Here is a 14,616-nt window from a genome sequence, read left to right on the forward strand (position 1 = left end):
AGGGGGTGCTGTGGATGCTATTTGGTGCAGCTAATGTGGGTGTTATATTGTATGCAGTGCTTGATTGTCTTGGAAAGTCTTCTGCATCTGTCGATACTTCCTTAATGGTTTTGGTGTTGCATTTAGCGTGACTGATAAAATGAGGCTGCGCTGCGTGTAGACATTTTAGAAGACACAGGTCAACCTGGGGAGTTATTTTTCTTCCATTTCCTCTCCTGTTTGTATATGATGCATTTTTTGTTAATGAGGTCTTTGGAATATAAGGATTCAGAAGATTTGGGTTTGCAGCTATGCATTTTCAATGGTGCTTTGATGTCTGTTAGGTTCCTCACTGTTTCATCAACATTGTAAAGGAGAGAGTAGACATCAGATGCTGGGAGAAGGGTGTTGGTGAAGGATCTGAGCTTATATTGTAGAATGTCAATAGAGCAGTTCTCGAAGGAGTGGAAGGTTTGCTGTTCTTATTATTCTTTTTGTGTAGGCTGCGTATCAGGGATGTCAAAAGGGACGATACGGTTGGCAGTCCAGTCCAAGGATATGTGTGTTTTGCACTGGATGGTGAGGATAAGGCTGCAGCCTTTAACATGAGTTTGAGTGTGTGAGAAGCTGGCCTGGTATATGATGAACACTTATGTAAGTAAACACCTTGCACCAGTCCAGACAACAAGCAGAGGGGAAGGAGTCTATGTCACTCAGGAGTGACTAGGAGACTTGGGAGATGAATGCCCTCCAAAGTTCGGTGTTTCAGGAGAGTTGACAAGGACCTTGACTCTGCAGCTGTGAGGACCAGGCGACACTGATGAAGACCAGGAGCAATGCACGAACTGTCCCACAAAGGATGTCGAGTGCTGAGGGGTCGGTGTATGGCGGGAGCACCAACAAATCTTGGCAAATGCAAACAATGCAGGAGCTGAAGAAGGGGCAACCTCGGGACCGGCAAGGTCTAGGGGCCTCACAACAAGCAGGGGAGTCAGGGCTGGCCCCAGGCAATCAGGGGAGCCCAAGAGAAGCAAAGGTGACCCTTGAATGGACCTACAGTCCGGAGGCACTGGAATCGCAAAAGGACCTTGAGCAGCTCACCAAAAGATGCAGGTCATTATGCACATGATGGTGACGATTCTGGTCACAGGAGATGCTCAAGGTTGGGGCTACTTGGAGCCAAAGATCTTCTTGGAGGGAAGTCAACAAGCCTTTGCAACTGCAAGTTGACACATTGCACAGGGGTTTGGTTATTGCAACCCCCACGAGGGTTACTGCCTCAAACTTGGTGATAGGGCAGGGCAGGCCTCTGGAGCTGTGGAAAACTACCACCTGTGTTGCAGAGTACGGAGGAGCTCAGTATCGTCAGACCGGTCAAATTAGTTGCAGTGCCGGAGAATGCAGGGGAGTGACTCCTTCACTCCAAGGGAGATTCCTTCAGATGTCTTTGATGCCCACAGGCCTTGGAAGGTTCCTGTTCAAAGTCCAGCGAAGTCCAGAGTGCCAAGACGGTAGAAGAAGAAGTGGTGTCTTATCTGTATCTTATCCCACAACAAATCTCGGGCTCACCAACAGGTAAGCCCTTAAGCACCCTAAGGAAAGGGTTGGGATGATTCAGGGGACCCTCCCAGGGGAGGGTCTGGGCAGAGGGGAGGTTACTCCCATGTCCTTTGTCCAGTGTCGTGCCAGAGCGGGAGCCAACGGCTCACAGGACTGGTTTGAACTGGACTATGCATGGGGACCTCCCTGTGATAGGATGCCTATTGTCCTGCCTTCCCCTGCTCGAGCTTGGATCAGCAGCAGAAGGGCAGAATCGTGTCTCTGGTTGGCAGCAACAATTTTGTGCTGTCCAGGTCTGGAAGACTGGTGCAGGGGACATTGAGAGCCTAACGGAGGGCTCTTCCAGTGCTTGGAATCATACCCCCACACCATTTATGGTGTGGGGGGTATGATTCCAACATGTTTGATAACAAGCATGATAGGATTTGTTGCAGCCAGTTTCGAGATGGTCATGGCATAACTACGTGGTGCCCCTCTATATGGTATATGGCTGCTTCACTGACAACCCGGGAGAAGGGACTCCATAGGCTGTAGGGGTGTCCTGCTCATGCAGGAGCCCCCTCTCACTTAGAACCAAGCACCTGCCTTCAGGATTGCAAAGGCCTGCTATAGGGGTGACTTATAGGTTTTAAGTGCAGTGACCCTAGATATAGGAAACCTATATATTTAGTAAGTGGTGCTAGCACTAGCTTACACAGGCTGCAATGACAGGCCTGGAGTTCCATTTTGAATGGTCTCCCATGGGTGGCATAATGTATGCTTAGGCCCATGGGAAACCTCTGTAGTACCTATGCCAAGGGTACCTTAGTACCATATACTGGGGGATTATAAGGGTACCCCAGTATCCAATCTGGGCTGTACCTAAGTACTGAACAAAACAAATCCAGGGAGGAAGCAGATAGACTGGGGTCCTGAATAGCAGGATCCCAGTCAGACTAGTGAATAACAGCTTAGCACCAGGCAAAAAGTGGAGTTAACCGTACAGAAGGATCCTACCTTTCTACAAAGTAGCTGTCTATTATCTGCTTTTACTTGTGTTGTGAGCGAGGTTGAAGTCCTTCACAAAGGTGATGTGTGAGTGCTGAATGATTGTGATGGTGATGAGGTCAGAAATTTGATCTATGAAGTCTTTGTTTCATCAAGGAAGCCTGAAGATAAGTGGAAGGTTGCAGCCTGGATGCAGAGAGTGGAAAGAGGTATGTGAGCCTCTTTATTGATTCAGTTGTTGCTGTTTTACTTGGGGTGCTGGACCCGGAGGTTCTGTGGATGACACCAAGAACTCCTACTTTCTTGGAGCGGTCAGCATGCTGAATGCTGCAATCTGTGGCCATGAGGATATCTAAGATGTGTGATACTGTGTATGTGACTCATGTTTCCAAGATGAAGTGTGACTCAAGATTGTGATATTTAATGAGGTCTGCCAACTCATGAGCGCGAAGCACTGTAGATTATGCATTGATTCACATGAGGTGGAAGATGCACTTGGTTATTGGTGGTTGTGAGGTGACCAATATGATGTGGATGGAGTTGGACTTGATTTCTGGGCAGGTATTGACTATGTGTTTGTGGTGTCTGGGCTTGGGTGTGAATGTGGACACGTGTTCTGCTTTCTGATGGGGAGGAAACATGACCTGGAGGACACATTCCTTCCTGGAGGATGGATGTTGCATAAGCAAGTGATCTGGCTCACTGACCTTCCTAGCCTGAATAGGCCAAATCAGGTGGAACCCTTGTCCTTAATGCCCCTAGCCGATGGTACCATGGTGAGAGACACCCTAGGAGAGGGTATTGCAAAGTCAGGTAGAGCCCTGGTTAGTTGGGGTGTATTGATGGAAGTCTCAGCTCAGGCATGCAGTCTTCTTGGGTAAACTTGTCCCTCAGTGCCTGTGTGGTTTAAGATGGAGTAAAAGCAAGGGCAGTCCTAGTTGGTCAGGTTACACTGTCTATCATATCAAATGGTCAGCCCGGGATATTTAATGAATGTGTGGTTCATCTCTGCCAATACCTCAAAAACATTTGCCTACATTCAAAGAAGTTTTACCCATATACTAATCACACCAGGGACTTCTTATAAAACATTATACAGATTAAAACATTTTTTTTAATCCTACCCACAGTTCTTACTAAATACACATTATATTCAATTTGGAAGGATGCTGATTGCATATTCAGATGTAAAATATGTATGTTCACACCACATTTCACATTAACAGACAATTATATAAATTTAAGCAATGAAGGGCTACTGTGTAGATCCATGTATGTTGGGAAGTGGACAACGTTTTTTAAAAGAGATATTTGTCAGCATAATAAAATAATGTTGATTCACTAAGTGTTGTGGGGCCTAAAGAAAGAACACAAAATTCTAATTGAATCTTAAAGTTTGCATTACCTCATAACTTGAATCCCAGCCATTTTTTTCCATCTTATTGAAAAAAGAAAAGTAGTGTAAGTCATTGTTTAATGATATAGGTTTCAAACATAATATATTAAGACACATTTTTTTCATTTTATATAGATTATATCAGACTTGAGTTTGAAAAAAATTGTCTGCAATGTGATGTCTTTGCATTTTTCTTAGAATAGTGCCTGCAGGCTTCTAATCGTGAAAACAAATCTTAAAAGATATTCATTGCACAATATCTTCATGGTGGGTAGCTAGAACCGTACTCAATAAGTCCATGGAACTAAGTTCATTCTCACCCAAGCTCAAAGCCTCTTACGCTCGATGACTCCTCAAAAGAAAAGCCCTGCCCCATTCAGTCCAACAAACTACAAACCAATGTCAAATGGCCTATTTATAGAAGAAATATTTGAAAAATTAAATGCTTTCTCAACTTTCAACATTTATGGTAGAAAATTACTTGGCTGTTAGACTAGCTATCTGGTTTCAAACCAGGCAGAGGAACAGAGTCAGCCATCATATCCATGACCTAACACTCAAAGTCAGCAAGAACGTAGTGGCTACCCTACTGCTTCTAGAAATATCATTACCATTTGACACTGTCCACTACAACACACTATTGCAAAGACTCCATCATTTCAGAATATGTAGAAATGTTCTAAAATTGATTGATTCTTGCCTCAGAGACAGACAAAGCATGGTATACCTATGACCTTTCTCATCAGCTAAACTGTGCACCTTCTCTCTCTCCACTGCATCAAACACACTATGAAGAGCTGCGTCCCACAATGTGATAACTGCACCTCAGGGCAATCCAGCACAGCTTGGAAACATTTTTCACAAAGCATCAAAAAGAAAGACAACACCCTTCTAACAACACACCCTAGAAGGCATAGCATGCGGCCCATGTAGGCAAGCACTTCAGTACTGACACTGTGGTTGTATTTGGTATATAAATGTTAATAGATATTTCTAAAAAGCTTAATAAATTATTGGTAGATTTACAGTGTTGTTGTGTACTCACCGGCACTGGCACTGGAACAGCCACAGCAAAACACAGAAGACTAACGAATATTGCAATCTTCATGCTTGTGTAGGTCTCCCTAGAAGGGCAGACACAGCGAGCCACAATGAAACTCACCCCAAAAAAAATGCAGTTCCAAAGTTTTGAATGTATGTAATTCCCTTGATGTCATGATGACAGACAAACCCACGGTTATTTCAAGCCAACTCAATAATTTAACATTTAGTCATGACTCCACCATGTTGCTTTGCGTGTCCATTTTCTAATGGTACATATTATATTACGTCACGGTGACTTACTAGGAATCCTAGGACTGTTTGTCAACAAGGTGTGAATGTGACTGTTTAGGAAGAGTTAACACAAACATGTTATTTGAGTTATATTTTTACTTGGGATGGCTTTGGAAATATTTTTCATTTCAATGACTGGCCGTAGTTTTTGCCATTAGTATCCTAGGGTAATATCCTCTATGAATGGTTGAGTGCATGTGATACTAAACGGGGTATAGAGAAGGCTTCGCTTCATTTAGAGCACGCCCATGATTGTCAGTTAGGAGCCAGCAGGCAGTGAAGTCAGTGAAGAGCTGACCAGAGTTAACAGCATCTGGAAAAACACTTTCAACAACATCAGAAGTGTTTAGGCCTCCATTGAAAGAGCACTGCCACCTCACACGATGGGAACCTATCTGCAACCAGTTATTCCAGAAAGATCTCATGGCCCTGGTGGGACGCCTTTTAGGCCTGTATGAAATATTACAATTTCGTCTCAACAAATGTGATATTTCATGAAAATCAGGTGAAATTATGAAACGTTTTATGAAATGATAATGTGCGGCATACTGGTTGAAAACTCACGCAACAGAGAAGGAAGGGGACTGATTGGAGGAGAAAAAGCCTCCTGCCAGACAATATCGACTCGAACTAGTGTCAAAATGATGTACCTGCGAGCATTGCAGAATTTGGCAAACTTTTGATAATGTGAAATTCATGTATTTTGTCAACTTTACGGGCATAATGGCAATTTTACAAAGTCCTATCAATTCAATTCAATATATTTATTAAGCATGTGGATCTCTAATGAGGTCCACTTAAAACGTACATGGATAGTCATAGCATAAGCCCAGCAACCGATAAAACAATACTTCAATAAAACCATTCCATCTACACCATTACATCAATTTATACAAAGTTAATCATAAAAATACATAAAAGGTTTCCAAAATCACCTCTAGGATATTATTTTAACATCAATAAATACCTACAGTGGAGGAGATCTAAAATAATCACACCATGATGGATTTTAGAACATGTACAAAAAGATAGATTAACATTAAAAAGCAGTTTCATTTAATGGCCTTTTGAAAAATAAAATGCTTCATATAGCAACAATAATAACAAATCATTAAGTAAAGTACATCTTACAACAGCGATAGGGTAGCAGCAATCAAACAATTATCTCCTGTACTAGAACTATAAAGAATCAGGTCCTGTTAAGTATGAGTACAATTAGGAAAGATATCCTATCATAGCAGCACCATATATTTTATCTAAAGTGCATCAAAAAGCAGCAAAGAAATTTACCTTAAAACTTTTTTATAATGGGAAAAGGAACCAAGTTAGTGCAAACAGCAGAGAATTAGCAGCAGTCATATAATTATAATTTTCCGCAAATGAAAAAATAAATACACTGACACAAACTAATAAGTTGTATAGCCAACCATACTCAGGGTCTAATAAAAACATTTAAAATATATTCATAAACTCCTTAAAAAAGTTAAAAAGTTTAGTACATACTGTTTCATTTTTTGGACAAAACAGAAATTCTCTAGCTGATGTAACATTTTTAATGCCATTCTGGATAAACATTGGACATAGTCACCTAGATCGAAATGTGATCAGAGCAGGACATACAAACAAGACCTGATCGAGATTCTGAATAGCCTGATTACAAAAGTTACAGTTTTTTCCACATTTCCCTATTAGGTGACCAATTTCCGATCAAAAAATGTAGGGGTAAGAGGTTTGTGCGGTAAAGAATAATCCATCTACGAATACCGTGGCTTAAGTTCCACAAGAGATATTTCTGAGAAACTCTCGGGGAAGCGTTCTTAACTATTGTTTCCAGTCTGACTCTCATTCTCCAAATACTAATATTTCTCTGATAGCTAATTAAGCCACTAGCAATCTTCAAAAAGGATTTCAATTCTGTAGGAGATGGAGATAACACAAAATCCTCTTGCACATTAAAATGTTGCAGTGCCAAAAAGATGGATAAAACTCCTCAAAGAAAAAGGTTCACTATTCTTTAGTTGATATCCCCAACGAATTACCCTAGCTAGACCTTGTGAAAAGGCGCTTTCCCAGCCAAATTCTAGCCTAATAGCGGCTATCGGGACAAGTGTATTCAAATTACATAGTTTACGAAAAATGTGGACTTCGATCTTATCCAGAAATCTCCATTCACTTACTAGTATAGATTCAATTGCATATAACAGGGTAGGGGGAACTTTTGTTTTAAAAACTAAAAGCAAATGTGAGAAATGTCTTCAACCCATCGTACTATAGAATAGGCGTAGGCCATACGCATGCGACGTTGCATTGATCAATATGGGAATTAATCCTCGTACTATTGAAATAACTTTCCCCAGATAAAGGTAGGAATCTACAATCTCCAAATTTTCAGGACCAATTCTCCAATTAACATTACAATGTTTTCAGTTTTTTCCTTGTTTTAAAACCAAGACCTTACTTTAAGAGACATTTATTTTCAAAAATAGTTCAGACGTATAGTTCTGTAGTCGTGACAATTTTTTACTCAACTCTATAGGGATCAGGTCTATAGTTACAATATCATCTGCATACATGAGACAAGAAAAGGAGTGGCCACCTATCTTTGGCGCGTCTCCTTCCGTTAAGGAAAAACAATCCAGTAGATCTCTTACATATAAAGAGAACAGTAGAGGTGCTAATTGGCAACCTTGCTTCAGTCCGTTTTCCAGCAGTAATAACTGAAGATAGGCCCTGAGTTCCCCCCATTAAAACCTGGCACCATGTTTGCGAATGTAAAGCATTAATTAAGGATAACAAATAGGAGGCATCCCCATTTTATATAACTTTGTCCAAAGAAGTGGCCGATCTACTTTATCAAATGCAGTGGAAAAGTCTATAAATGCTACATAGACATTTGTTTTGCAAAAGACAGTATATTTCTCTTCTATTAATTTCAACAAGCAGATGTTATCTAAAGTGGAATGATTTTTTCTAAACCATGCTTGCTCAATGGGGAGGATTTTCTCCTCTACTACCCAGTCAGTAAGATTCAAGAGAATACTGTGGGTGAAGATTTTCCCTACTGCGTCTAATAAGGCTATTTGTCGGTAGTTACCTAGAAGATGTATTTCGCCCTTTTTGTGCAGCGGAATTAGGATACTACCAGATCATGATGAGGGGGCCCGCCCATACTGATAGCAGTGTTCAAACAAGGGGGTAAGATATGTTGCCCATAATACAGGCTCTTTTTTTATAATGGACATGGGGATTTCATCTGGGCCCATTGCCCCATAGGCTCTCATTCTTTTAACCAATCTAACGATTTCTTCCTTAGTAGGGGGATAGATTGAAGTTTCTGAGGAGGTTATTCGAGAGAAGTCGGGCAAAAGGGAATTTAAATTCGCGGAATAAAGTTCTACTAAGTAGGATTTCCATTCTTCTTCATTTATTGGAATAGGAAGAGATTTAAATTCTAGCGCCACAACTTTCTGCAATTATTTCCCAGTATTGTTTTGAATTATGTTTGGCTGCAGCTTCTTTTAATTCAACCAATTCATAATCCTACTTTTTTTGTTTTAATGAGCGTTTTTTCCATTGTCTTTTCCTCTTTAGTAAACCTATTAGTCTATTTCATTCAGTAATTCCCAAATTGGGCCCTTACTAGTTTATTTAAAACCCTATTTATTTGAAGTAATGGATTAAAACATACTCTGTGCTGAAATTTTGGGTGAGAACCTTTGCAGGACACAACCATAGTATTTATCCTATGACTATAAAATTCTAGCAAATTATCTTGGGGGTAATCTTGAAATTCTGCTTCTCTACGCTGCTTATCACCTATTAAAACGGTTAAAGACTCTTTTAATTTCGAGATGGCCAAAGAATTCCAGTAAATTCTGCCATTTGTTTTGTTAAAAGCTACCGCTTTATTCCTAATATTCCATGAGCTCTCCCCAGTACAGGACAGATCTATTTTTAAACTAATCACCATATGGTCACTAAATTGATTTTTACAAAATTTCCATATTTGATAGTCTATTAAAGAAATCGGCGGAGGAAATTACATAGTCAATAATGGAGCCACCCTTCGGTCCCTTATGTGTATTTTTCGCTGGAATGTCTTTTCCTAGTCTTCCATTGACTACTTAAACCTCCAAGTTTTTTAAGCCTTCTAATAAAATTGTTCCTCTTTTATAAGTTCAACTATGAATTGGGAATTTAGCCGGTGATATATTTAATGCTTCCTCCTCAGTGGAGTTAGCAACAATCCCCAAACTATGGGTGGAGACTTTAGCGTTCAAGTCTCCAACCAACAGTAGGTTCTTACATTCTACATTTTCGAGAATGAATGAAATGAAGACAAACAAATCTTTCAGTCAGTGTGTATTAGAAGCACCTGGAGTAATATATGCATTCACAATTTAAAGGGAATCAGAGTTTGTAGAATCAACCTTAGTCTCTTGCTTAATTGCCTGAAATAAATTAAAAGAATGTTGAATTGTTTTGTAGGACCACTTAAGGCTTGATCTAAGCAAAATGGCGATGCCACCTTTCGCAAGTCCCCTGCTCACTGGAGACGCAGGGCAGCTCAGCGCATAATAATCTTCCATGGACCAATTCATAATAATGCAGGACTCTTCGATGCAGATTATATCGGCATTCTGTTCTTTGAAGAACAGCCATTTGTTTTTACTTCTGCTTAGACCGGATACGTTCCATGAGACCAGTTTAGGGCCCTTGCTAGGAGGAGTTCCCAAATCTTAGACCTACTGTACTATTTGTGCCCCTGCCACCCAACTCCATTTCTTGTTTTCTTCATCTACAGGTAGTACTCTACCGCTCTTTTTTTCTGGTTGGAGGGAAACTCTCCTTCCATCTTTACAGAGGGAGATCTGCAATACCCTTTCTCTTTCCAAATGGTAAGGATCAAGAGACAATTGATCTTCTATAGGGGGAAGCCGTCTATTAATAGATTCTTTTTCAGGGGCTTTCTCCTCATTGGGGACCAGTACATCGATACCATAGCACCATAATTTATCTGAGTTTGAGATAATTAAATGTGACGTCACCTTGGACCCAAACGTCCCTCTGGCACCCCCAAGATCACCATATTTTAAAACTTGAACCAAAGCCAAATCGCTACTCTGTATAATTTTAAGATCGTAAATTTCGGAAAAACAACTCGATAAATAAGGCCTATTTATATATAGCTCGTAATCAAAGATGAAAATAAAATCCAGCGAAAGGGGGGCAGAAGGCTGAGTGCTAACATAATGATATCCCTTAGACTGGCATTATAAATCAAATCACTGCCCAAGGCGGATGAGAACAGTACCGCATCAGGATTCAAGCTGCATTTTGCACTTGCTGCAGTACTTGGCTCTGTAGTTATGTTATGTTATGTTATAAGTTGCTTATAGAGCGCACGTGCACCCAGGGGTTTCATGGCGCTGCTTGGGACATACCGGGACCAAGGGGGAGTTATTTGTGAGCTCTCATGAACAGCCACGTTTTAAGCGATTTCCTGAATTTGAGTAGGTCTGTACAGGATCGGATCTCCAAAGGGAATGAATTCCATAGTCTAGTGGGCAGGTATGCAAACCGCCGTCCACCTTGTCGTTTCCTTTTGCAGGTAGGGATGGTCAGTAGCTGAAGATGCATTGAACGGAGGTTACGGGAGGGTGTATATCTAGTTAAGAGGGTATTGATACATTTAGGACTCTTGCCGTATAATGATTGAAGGACCAAGCATCCTGTCTTAAATTCGGCCCTTTGAGATATTGGAAGCCAGAGTAATTTCTTCAGTAGGGGTCTGGCAGATTGCCATCTAGGTTGTTGAAGGATTAGCCTGGCCGCCTGGTTCTGGACCATTTGGAGCCTCTTAGTGAGGTAGAGTGGCAGTCCTAGGTAGATTGAATTAGCATAATCCAAGTGTGATAGTACCAGAGCCATCGTTACCTGTATTAGTGCTGCATAAGTGAGCATGCGGCTAATCTTCCTAATCTTTCGTAGCTGATAAAAGCATTTAGAAACCACTGAGCCCACTTGTGCTTTTAATGATAAGTCACTATCTATGATGACCCTGAGGCTTTTTACTGCGGTAGAAGGGGCAGGTGGAGAGCCAAGTTCCGATGGCCAATACTGTGGGCCCCAGAAGGTCTTGCTCTTGCCTGTGAGTAATAGTTCCGTCTTGCTAGGGTTAAGCTTTAAGTGAATTTGATCTATCCATTGACGGATATAGATCAGAGTGGTCTGAAATTCAGCCACTGACTTGGGGGAGTTATCAATAGTAAAAGTTAACTGAAGGTCATCGGCGTAGTTGAAGGTTGTCACGTTAATTTTTTTCAGTGATTGAATCAGGGGGAAAAGGTATAAATTGAACAAGTGGAGGGAAAGCGAGGAACCTTGTGGGACTCCACATGTTGTTGTTAATTTAGGGGCTGTAAATGTAGCCAGGCGCACTGATTAGGTGCGACCTTTGAGAAAGGAGCTGATCCAACAAAAGGCTGAGCCCTGGATGCCAGCCTGTCTGACACGGTCTTCCAATATACTATGGTCGACCGTGTCAAACGCGGCTGACAGATCCAATAGTACCAGGGCCAGTGGGATGTCTTCATCCGCTTTTTTATGCAGTTCATCAAGAACTGCCAGTATCACTGATTATGTCGAGTGGGCAGGGCGGAAGCTCGCCTGATGCGGATCCAGATAACCAGATAGTTCCAGAAAGCTGGACAGGCATTTTTTCACATATGCTTCTAACACTTTTGCCAGGTAGGGTAGCAGGGAGATAGGTTGATAGTTTGACAGAATCAGAGGGTCGGCTCCAGGCTTTTTTAGGAGGGGGACCACAATTGCATTCTTGAAAACGTTGGGGACATAGCCCTGTATGAGAGACTCGTTAAGGAGGGTCATGGCATGTAGGGTCATGTAGAAGTAACTTCTTGTGACACCAAGATTGCTGAATTAGAGTTCAGCTGAAGTGGGTTACAGTCCGATGGTGAAATTTCCTCTTGAGCTTCTTCCCTTTACTGGTCTTTTACAACGGGGATTGGAGGTAGAGATAAGTTCAAATTATGGTCAAAACAAAGCTGTTTGGCCCTTTTCTTCTTAATCCTCTGGGTATTTCCTATTTTTGTTTTCTTCTTTCTTTTACCAGGTTTTCCTTCATTTTGTAGGGCCTTCTCTTGTGGTAACGTATGATCGGATTTTAGTTCCTTCCTGATGGAGTGATCAATTTTATAAGTCCCTGTTTTAAAAAAAAATATTGGATAGACGTTACGTTCTACATTAACGTAATCTTTTTCTGTATTCAGGGGAGATAAATTAACAGGAGAAGATACGAAAACCTCAGGCTCAAAGAAAAGAGCTGGGAGTCATCAAAGAAGTCCACACTTTTTTATCTTTATGTTTTAAATAGTCAAGAGGAATGTTCGCCTGTACACCAAAGTCTTGATAATTCGGCTTTGTAATAAAGCTTGTTTGAGTAGATTTCATTGGGTTCGAATTAGATACCTGTGGAAATAAAGAAGGGCTCTCTGAACAAAAATATGCTTATCAGTTAAACGACATGGAGCTTTACTAAGTAACTGTATGTGGTCTGGAACTATTAATTTAGTCAATGACAACAATGAATCCAAGATATAATCAGAATTGTTTACAGATCTTTCCATGAGAGCGAAGATAGAGGATAAGACTCTTTCCAGACAAACCAAGGATTCCGACATCAATATTTTATCTTCGGACTCCATAATTGGGGGGTCAGGATCCAAAAGAAAATCAGGAGTGCAAGAGGCTCTTGAGCTTATGGAATCCACTCCGCTAGGCGTGCTGCTAAAAAGACGCATTTTAATGGGAGAACCGGGAAGATGTGTTTAAGAATTTGAAAAATGTGAAATAACAGAAGTATTTGGCTTAGGTGATTTTAAAGTCCTTTAGGAGTGGTTTAAATCAATATTTAAGTCAGGTAGTGTAAAATCCTCCAATATATGGTCATCCACTTTAGACTCAGTGCAAAAGTCAATCATAGATGGAGACACGTTATTTTCAGTGGAGTTAATAGGTTAGATTTCACATGAAGGACCTTCCACTCTACTTTCAGGGCATACCACAACTCTCACCCCAGCCATTCTATTTCCAGGAGAAGAGACAGTAGATAGATATATAATTTCCTTTGTTCCTTCTACCTTTTGGGGTAAAGATTCAGGCTTAGGCTCCATATTTGCCTCCTTATTTTGACTTATCTCCTTTTTTGGAAAATAGGTGGAGATGGCATTAAAATCTTTTAAAGTAATTATCTGTACTGATGTATTTCTCAGAGGTTTGGCTTTAGTTTTTTTACAGGCTCTTGTATACACCAATTTACCTGAGCGTAGTTTTTTTGCAGTCATTGTTCTAAGTAAAGCTCAAATGGAATCTTTAGAGAAAAGAGAGAGGGCTTTGACAAACTTCGGCTTCAGATGCCGGGTGTATACTCTGGCTGTGACTCGCAACCACTATCGGCAGTAGTGCTGTAATGCAGGGAAACTCCTACAACTATGTGCTGTAAGGCTGCGAGGCTGTGTGATGATGAGACAACTACCCTGCAGGTTCAACCAGGGTTGTAGCTCCGAGAAAGGGAGAGCAGGGCACACTAGCGAGCCGCGCCCAACTTAGTTGGGCCGCTTCTGCGGACTTGCCTGGGTACAACACTCAACGGCCCCTACTAATGGGGTCGCGCTCTCATCCCCCATGCCTTCCTGAAGTTTACCCGCAACCTGCCAGACAGGGGACAGATTCTTACACCAAAGAGTTGCTTCTGTTGTACTTGCAGCCCGCCGTTCTCAGTCAAGTAGGTGTACGGCACTTGTGTGTGTGATTCACGCAGAGGCCATATTTGTAGGTTGCGCGCTTGTGGGTCACCGGAGCTTCCGGCCATGTTTCACGGTAGTATGGGAGAACAAGGGTACCCCGATATGTGAACCTGGGGTTAGCATGTGTTTAGGAAAAACAATGGTTCAATGTTGGCCACAGTGGGTCCAGATCAAAAAGTGTGATCACCACGAGGGACACTTGAATTGAAGTTTAAACAGGATGATTAATCATACTGGGAACACAAAAATAGGGGAACATATGTCGTGTAAAATAGAAAATTTATTTTACACAAATTTTACTTACTACTCTAAATAGTATTCAGGTGCTCACACAAAGTGAAAGTGGGCGTGATGTGACAAGGAGATAGTGAATTAAAAACATAACATCACATTGGCAACAAGCATTGGAACTCCACATGAGTATATACAATGGAGGGAGTTCCTGTTGTAGGGGTCGACGGTGTTTCGATCTTAGAAAGTTAAGATCATCTTCAGGACATATAGTGAGCAGTCTGAATTCTGATAGTGTTG

General features: G+C 41.3%; 1 long non-coding RNA gene across 1 annotated transcript in view; it reads right to left on the reverse strand.

Moving 5' to 3' along the window:
• The window catches only part of LOC146866306 (uncharacterized), a 114,207-nt gene that overhangs the window by 79,908 nt on the left and 19,683 nt on the right, over nucleotides 1-14,616 (reverse strand). The window contains exons 2-3 of the long non-coding RNA XR_014976790.1: nucleotides 4,968-5,046; nucleotides 3,932-3,964 (exon numbers count right to left, since the gene is read on the reverse strand). This is a non-coding gene — a long non-coding RNA (uncharacterized LOC146866306). The remainder of the gene's footprint in view (nucleotides 1-3,931; nucleotides 3,965-4,967; nucleotides 5,047-14,616) is intronic.

The sequence above is a fragment of the Triturus cristatus genome, chromosome 2_1 (assembly GCF_964204655.1).
Source record: "Triturus cristatus chromosome 2_1, aTriCri1.1, whole genome shotgun sequence".
Classification (NCBI taxonomy): Eukaryota; Metazoa; Chordata; class Amphibia; order Caudata; family Salamandridae; genus Triturus; species Triturus cristatus.